We start from the raw sequence: 7,274 nt of genomic DNA, 5'->3' as shown, positions 1-7,274 counted from the left end.
TCCTCCTCTCTGACTCCTCCTCTCTGACTGACTCCTCCTCTCTGACTGACTCCGCCTCTCCGACTGACTCCTCCTCTCTGACTCTGCCTCTCCGACTGACTCCTCCTCTCTTCCCAACTTTTCTCCAGATGACTGGGATAATCTAAGATCTTCCAGATTCCCAGATGCTGATGGAGGAATTAGGACTTTGGAGTGAGGCGTAGAGAAACTGGAGTCCTACTGACCAGCTTCCAAATCTAAGCCTGAGCAGCCTCTTCCACGAGCCTTGTGTAAAATACTTTAACGACATCCATCCGTTTGAATTTTTTTAAATTTCGTCTAATTATCTACTTCCAAACACATCCCCTATATCACTGGCACCTCCAAGTCTCAATCAAATCTTTTCTGCCGTTTCCCAAAGACAGGAGCCACAGAAGGAGAGAAATGGAGAGAGGTTTGGAATGTAAACATAATGGTCCTTATTCTTACCAACTGTACTTGATGTGGGAGCATCCCCCCAAACCAGTCCCTTCTTTTAACTTGGTTAGTCATAAACCAATTTTCTGATCTCCCGAGGGAACAAATATGTTAGCTTTCTTTTAGGATAAAACCTCATTAAATTTGCTCAGTAATTGGGAAAAACAAACAAACAAACAAACAAACAAACATAAGCCCAGTATTGAGAAAACGGATCTTTGTAGAAGTGTGTAAGAAGAACTGGTATGCTGAGCAAGTAGTAACATAAACAAACACGTCTGACCTAGTTTAAGAAACAAATGTTTAAATAACTGTGGTATGTGGACAGTCCGAGTGTTAGCACGGGACTTCCCAAACATCTGTCACTCATATAGGAGGCTAAAAATGGCAGTATCTTGAATTACGCATACTGTTTTCTCTCTGTTTTACTTCAACATACAGATATATACCTGTCTGTGAATGTGTAGTTTAGCAAGTGTACAAGATAATGGGCTCTTTCTGATATATTCATGCATGTGTGTGTTACTGTCCTCTGACACATTAATCTCTGCGTCCACCGTTAAAGATTCGAAGGATGTGCGGTTGTCCTGAATTCAGAGACTGTTTAGAAGAACAAGCGCTACATAGTTTCCACTCATTCCTGAGTGGGAGCGGTGAGCCGGCAAGAGAGGTTTATTGTTAAGCACACCTTCAATGTTTGGATGGCTACAGGTATTTTAAAATCCAAATATTGATGAGCAAGAAAAGTGTTATCAGAATGAAAGTAAAAGTCTGGATACTCACAGGAGTGTCCGTCTGCTTTTCTGTTCCCTTACACTCAGAGTCAGGTACCCTCGTGGGTTCCACGCTGGAGCCACAAAGAGCACTAACCTCTGGACTCCACCTAGCCTGCCTGACAAGATTGTCTGAGGTGGGACTTGGGCATCAGTGGTTTTCTAGGAATGGTCATGTACAGTGAGCACTGAGAACCGCACAGCAGCATGACACAACGCTGTAACTTTTGTCAGGAATCCCTTCTGTACAGAGATGTCACAGAAACCCAGACATGGACAAATGAGGAGAATAAGTGATTGGGGGATTGGTGGGGGGGGGTGTTCAGCCTCAACCGGTGTGGCCATGGTCCTATACCTAAGGGTTGTGCTGTGTCTATAACCCTATACCTAAGGGTTGTGCTGTGTCTATAACCCTATACCTAAGGGTTGTGCTGTGTCCATAACCCTAAACCTAAAGGCTATGCTGTGACCATAACCCTGCACATAAGGGCTATGCTGTGCCCATAACTCTATACATAAGGGCTATGCTGTGCCCATAACCCTACACATAAGGGCTCTGCTGTGTTCATAACCTTGTATCTAAGGGCTATGCTGAGAACATCCCAGAAGAAGGGGCAGAAAGAGGCAGAAGATGGGGATTTCTGCTGCTCTATAGTGTCTGCTACACAGGACAAGGAAATCTTAAGACTAAGTCTAATCAAGACCTACGTAATACAATTCCATTCAACACGCCAATGTAGACAGGAAAATTTTACAAGGTCCCACCCTACAGATAATCAGTGTTGATGAGAGAGAGAGAGATAGAGAGAGAGAGAGAGAGAGAGAGAGAGAGAGAGAGAGAGAGAGAGAGAGAGAGGGAGATTAACCTTCTCCAGGGACAAGGAGGTCTGACAGGTTATTCAGTCTCAAAGCGTTGGCCCTAACCCTGTGTATGGAAGAGCTGCACTAGAAAGGCTCGGTGGGCTTTTTGTGTTTGCTTTTGTTTGTTTTCTGTGTAAGTAATACTCACAGAAGAGCTCATGAACTTGAGAGGGAGTGAGAAGGAAGCAGGAGGAGCTCTAGGGGGCAGAGGAACAGGTGGGGATGACGGAAATACAGTACTCAGGTCTGCATGTCTCAAAAACTTGGAGCTACACGAACACATGTTGCTGTGGAGCAAACATAAGCGAAGCTGAGAGTAAGTTCTACAACCTCATCTGGCTCACGCTTCACTCAGTCAGGGGTGACAGTCCCATCTCTGGGCCTGCGACAAGCAAAACACTGCCAGAATGTCTCGATTCAGCTCAGTTTCTAATTCCCTTCACTGTGGACATTTACCAAGCAGGTAGGTATTCAGTGCAGGAAGGTCACAATCCTTGTATGTCTGCCTTCATCTTCACTGAGGAGTGCAGGCAATCCAGGGGAACTCGAGAGCACAGGCATAGTTCCGTGAAAAGCTGGGGTCAGTTTTCATGAAGCTCCAAGGAATCTTCTTGAAGCATACAAATTTGAGGCACAGAGTTAAGTTATTATACCCCAATGCTGTCATCCCACATGTTTGGCAACGCAACTGAGGACCATGCCATGGAAATGACCCCAAAGCCAAGGAGCTGCTGTCTGGAGACAGCTGTAAATCTTAGCAAGATGTTTTGAAATAAAGGAGAATACAGTCAGTCCCTTTAAAGACAGAGTTACAATGACTGACTGCAGTCCCACAGACGAGAGATACCCCTCGGAGAAAAATCAACAAATGGGCTCTTGGAGGCTTAGTGACTATGAGATGGGTCCCTCATCATCATCCTTTGTCACCTATGTATCTCAAGGACAGAGGAGATGTGTGCATGCTGACTTCATCTAGAGAAATAGTGCCTGGTATACCCTTCCGGTTGCCACACATCTGCAGGGGATTTCCAGTGGGAACTGAGCCTGACAGATGCTGCTCTGTCATTACTTAGGTCACAGAACACTGCAGTTGTCTTCCAGTGTGTGGTGGAGGAGCAGACAAGGCAGCATGGCGAGGTCAGGCTCAGGTTGGCTCTGGAAACAGGACTAGCAGGCTGAGTGAGCCAGGGTTTGAAATGGTGGACAGTCACATGTGTTCAAGGTTCTGTAAGATTTCATTCTCTCTATCCCCCAGGGACAGCATGCGGTCCCCAGACAGGGCTTGATCTCTTACATTTGTCAATGAGCCGCATCTCTGTGTTCTTGGTGACGTGGGGGATGGAGCCCTGATTAGTGTGCTGTCTGAGAACATGCATGGATTTACTGACGTCAACTTGTACCTCAAGGAAAGAACTTGTCACCAACTGTGCTCAACAAATATTTACGACAGAAACTGAGGCTCCATCCGTTCCTGCCTACCTCCCCTCCTCTACCTATCTTCTCAATTTAACTGATTGATTTTTAGGCTTTTTCTCATTGGCGAGTGACTATTTCCACTATATGCTGTGTCTTTTGGCTCTCTGGCTCTCCGTGGGTGTTTGTACATGCACGCCCCGACATGTGCATTTGCTCACACAGGCACACAAATAAAAATAATAAGTTTGAGGCAAACCTGGGATACAAAGAAGACCTTGTTCCAAAGGATACTGATTAAAGCAAACAAGCAAAAACAAATAAACAACAAACAAAAGTCAAACTCATGGGATCAAAGAGTGTTGGTATGTCTGACAAATCAGTCTAGCTCGGGGAATCAGAAGGCCCTGCGCCTATTCTGTTCAGCTGTCTGCGGAGGCTGGTGGGCCACCATCAGGTAGCAATGGGTTACCCACTAACCCTTACCCTTCCTCATTCCATTAACTCTCTTCTCGTGAGGATCTAAAAAGTATTTAAAGGGAGGCAGATGCATCGGCTCAGTCTAGTACAGTCCCATGGCATCACTACTATGAGCTTCCAGCCTAACAGATTGGAAAGGTGTGCATTTCACCTGGTCTGGGAAATAAGCCACCTCTGCTCCATCGTGTACAGCCGTAGGTGGCTTTCAAAGGTGTGGTACTACTTAATACCTTGGCAGCAACACTGTGGACTTCTAAAGAGATCCAATAAGCACACCTCCCTGAGTTGTTTGCTTCAGAAAGATTCTGATGGAAATATATCTCCTTGAGAAATCATTCCTGACAAAAGTCCAACCTGGGCATTGATCCACTCAAGGGTATCTGTGAAAGAAGGAGATTGGAGAGAGATCAAGGTTCTCCTAAGACCAATTCCTAACAATGTGTGAATTTTTAACAGGAGGACAAGAAGGTCTAGAGACAAGTGAAGTCAGGTGTGCCTAGGCCTCGGGCTAAATTCTCTCTGTGATTACGGGAGAAAGCAGGGGTGTGATGCTGGCTCTCAGGGCACCTTGTCCTGAGGTGCTGCATGTCACTCCCATGGCAGCAACCACTATGGATTCTTGGACATGAGACAGAACAGATATGGTCCCTAAGACAGAGCAGAGGGTTGACTCATCAGGGACTCTCACAAACTTTTCCATCTCAAGCAGCCAAGTTATTGTCTCTTTGTGGTAAACACTGGACAGGCAGGCATGCTTTTGAGATGACAATTCAAAAACATCATCACTACTATGAGCTACCAGACATTGCAATGGACTGACATCCGCAAGGAGCCAACTGAACAACAGGTCTTCACTGAAGCTGAGTGGACGGCAGTGCTTCAGGGGACAGGCAAAGTCCATTGAGGGCACAGTATAAGAGAACTAATGTCACATGACTTAAGATGCCATTTTTGATTGTATGTTTATGATGTGACACATATAACTTCTTGCATGTTTAGGAATGTGTTGTGATAATGTTATTTCTATAGAATCCTGACCCTTTAACTATGCTTCTGCTATCTTGTGAGTTTTAAGAAGATAAATCTTATAAGACTCCCAAGCTGCCATGCTGCTGGTTACAGTTACTACTGTCGTGAAACACCATGGCCAAAAGCAATTTGGGGAGAAAAGGGTTTATCGGACTTAGGTTTCCACATTACTGCTCATCACTGAAGGAAGTCAGGACAGGAACTCAAACTGGACAGGAACCAGGAGTCAGGAGCTGATACAGAGGCCATGTAGGGGTGCTGCTTACTGGCTTGCTCCTCATGGCTGGCTCAGACTGCTTTCTTACAGAACCCAGAACCACCAGCCCAGGAATAGCACAACCCACAATAGGGTGGCCCCTCCCCAACCAATCACTAATTAAGAAAATACTCCATAGGCTTCCTACAGCCTGATTTCATTGAGGCATCTTCTCAATTGGTGTTCCTTCTCTCTGATGACTCTTGATGCATCAAGTTGACATAAACTAGCCAGGACAACTGACCCCTTGCCAACTTGACACATGAATGCAGCACTCTTATGCAACAATCTTTTCCTTTTTTGTTATTCCCCAGATTGTACAACAATAAAAGTAAATAACTAGCCAAAACTTGTGACCTGATAGTGCCACACGTTTTAAAGGAACCGAGAGTAGAATAAGTGTGTCATCATGGCCTCGTCCAGAGCTCCCACAATCTTGCTAAGGCAGAAAAAACATAGCCTTCCGGTGGACTGTTCAAACAAACCCAGAACACCCAGCCCTCCTAGCTTTGCCTAGCTCTTTCTCTGAATACGTTTCCTACATCCATGGCCCACCACTGTGTCTGAACACTTCTGATGATTCGACTCATACCCGTGTTCAGGATAACTCAAGCATTGCACTTGACCAAGTGCGATTAGAAAGAGCACTGGAAATTTAGGGCTTCAAGCTCAGATTAGATGCATCTTTCATACCCAACTGTGTACTCTTAGGCAAACTACTTAGCTCCTCTAGGCCTTGGGAGGCTACACACATACACACACACACACACACACACACACACACACACACACACAATCAGTATTTTAGTCTATGTACATTCTTTCTAAATGACAGCTTTGCACAAAATTCTCTACAAGACAATCATTTATATTAGACAAAACAGCTCCTTAAGACTTTTATAAAATATACATTAAAAATATTAATCCTCTAGTGACTTAGCTTTTATGTTGTTTTCTATTGCTTTTTAGTATGAGGTAAACACTGTTGTACATAGAGATGCTACAATTGGCCCTGAAGCATCCCCGAAAGGTCTACAGGTTTGAAGTGTGGGCTCTAGCCATCTGTGAGGTAAGGCAGCTAAATAAGAGGTTTCAGGGCCCTAGGGTTGTGTTCCTGAAGGGAATTTTTAGACACTATCCTCTGTCTTTTTCTCTCTTCTAGTTTCTGACCATGAAAGTCTTTGAACTGTCACACTGCCACCATAACGTCTTCATTCACCTCAGGCCACAAAGCAATGTACCAAATGATCGTGAACTGAAACCATGCACCAACCCCCTTTTTCTTTGTAAGTTGACTTCTCTCAGCTATATATAATCATAGCAGGGAGCTGGCTAACAAAATAACTTACATATCAAGAGTGTTATTAGAATTGTGTGCATTTAAATGGAATTTATGAGTCTCGGCGTACACACTTGTCCAACTTCTTCACAAAATTTCCATCCCAATTGTTCTCCAAAGTGTTTATGTCCATTTACATTTCTACCATAAAGGTATGGAATACATGAAAAGCAGAAGCCTTGCTAAGGCTTTTTCTGAGTATGGCCATGTTGCAGGAGTAGACTACATCTATAGGATAACCTTGATGGGAAGTGAGAAATAATTAATTTGATTAGTTTATTCTACAAATACATTTAGGCCCGTACTATATAGCAACACTATGGACAGCAACAGGGATGCCACTCTGATTAGTTTATTCTACAAATACATTTAGGCCCGTACTATATAGCAACACTTTGGACAGCAACAGGGATGCAAAAACATGCCACTCTGACTCAATAAGGAAAGTATCTGAGCCTCCACGATTGTGTCCTTTGTGCAGGGAATTTACCTCCCTTTGAATTACGACAATCATTTGAACTAGATACTACAACCTCATTTTACAGATGAGAAAATGAAGGTTCAGAAAGAACACACCAATGAGGGTCAGATGGAACCATGTCCTGCCCTTTTTTCCCTGTTTAGATCTTCTTCTGACTCAGATGACGTCTGCACAGGCAGGAGCTGT

The sequence above is a fragment of the Grammomys surdaster genome, unplaced genomic scaffold (genome assembly GCF_004785775.1).
Source record: "Grammomys surdaster isolate TR1022 unplaced genomic scaffold, NIH_TR_1.0 211, whole genome shotgun sequence".
NCBI classification, from domain to species: Eukaryota; Metazoa; Chordata; class Mammalia; order Rodentia; family Muridae; genus Grammomys; species Grammomys surdaster.
The sequence above is the reverse complement of the archived record's forward strand: the minus strand, read 5'-3'. Positions refer to the sequence as shown.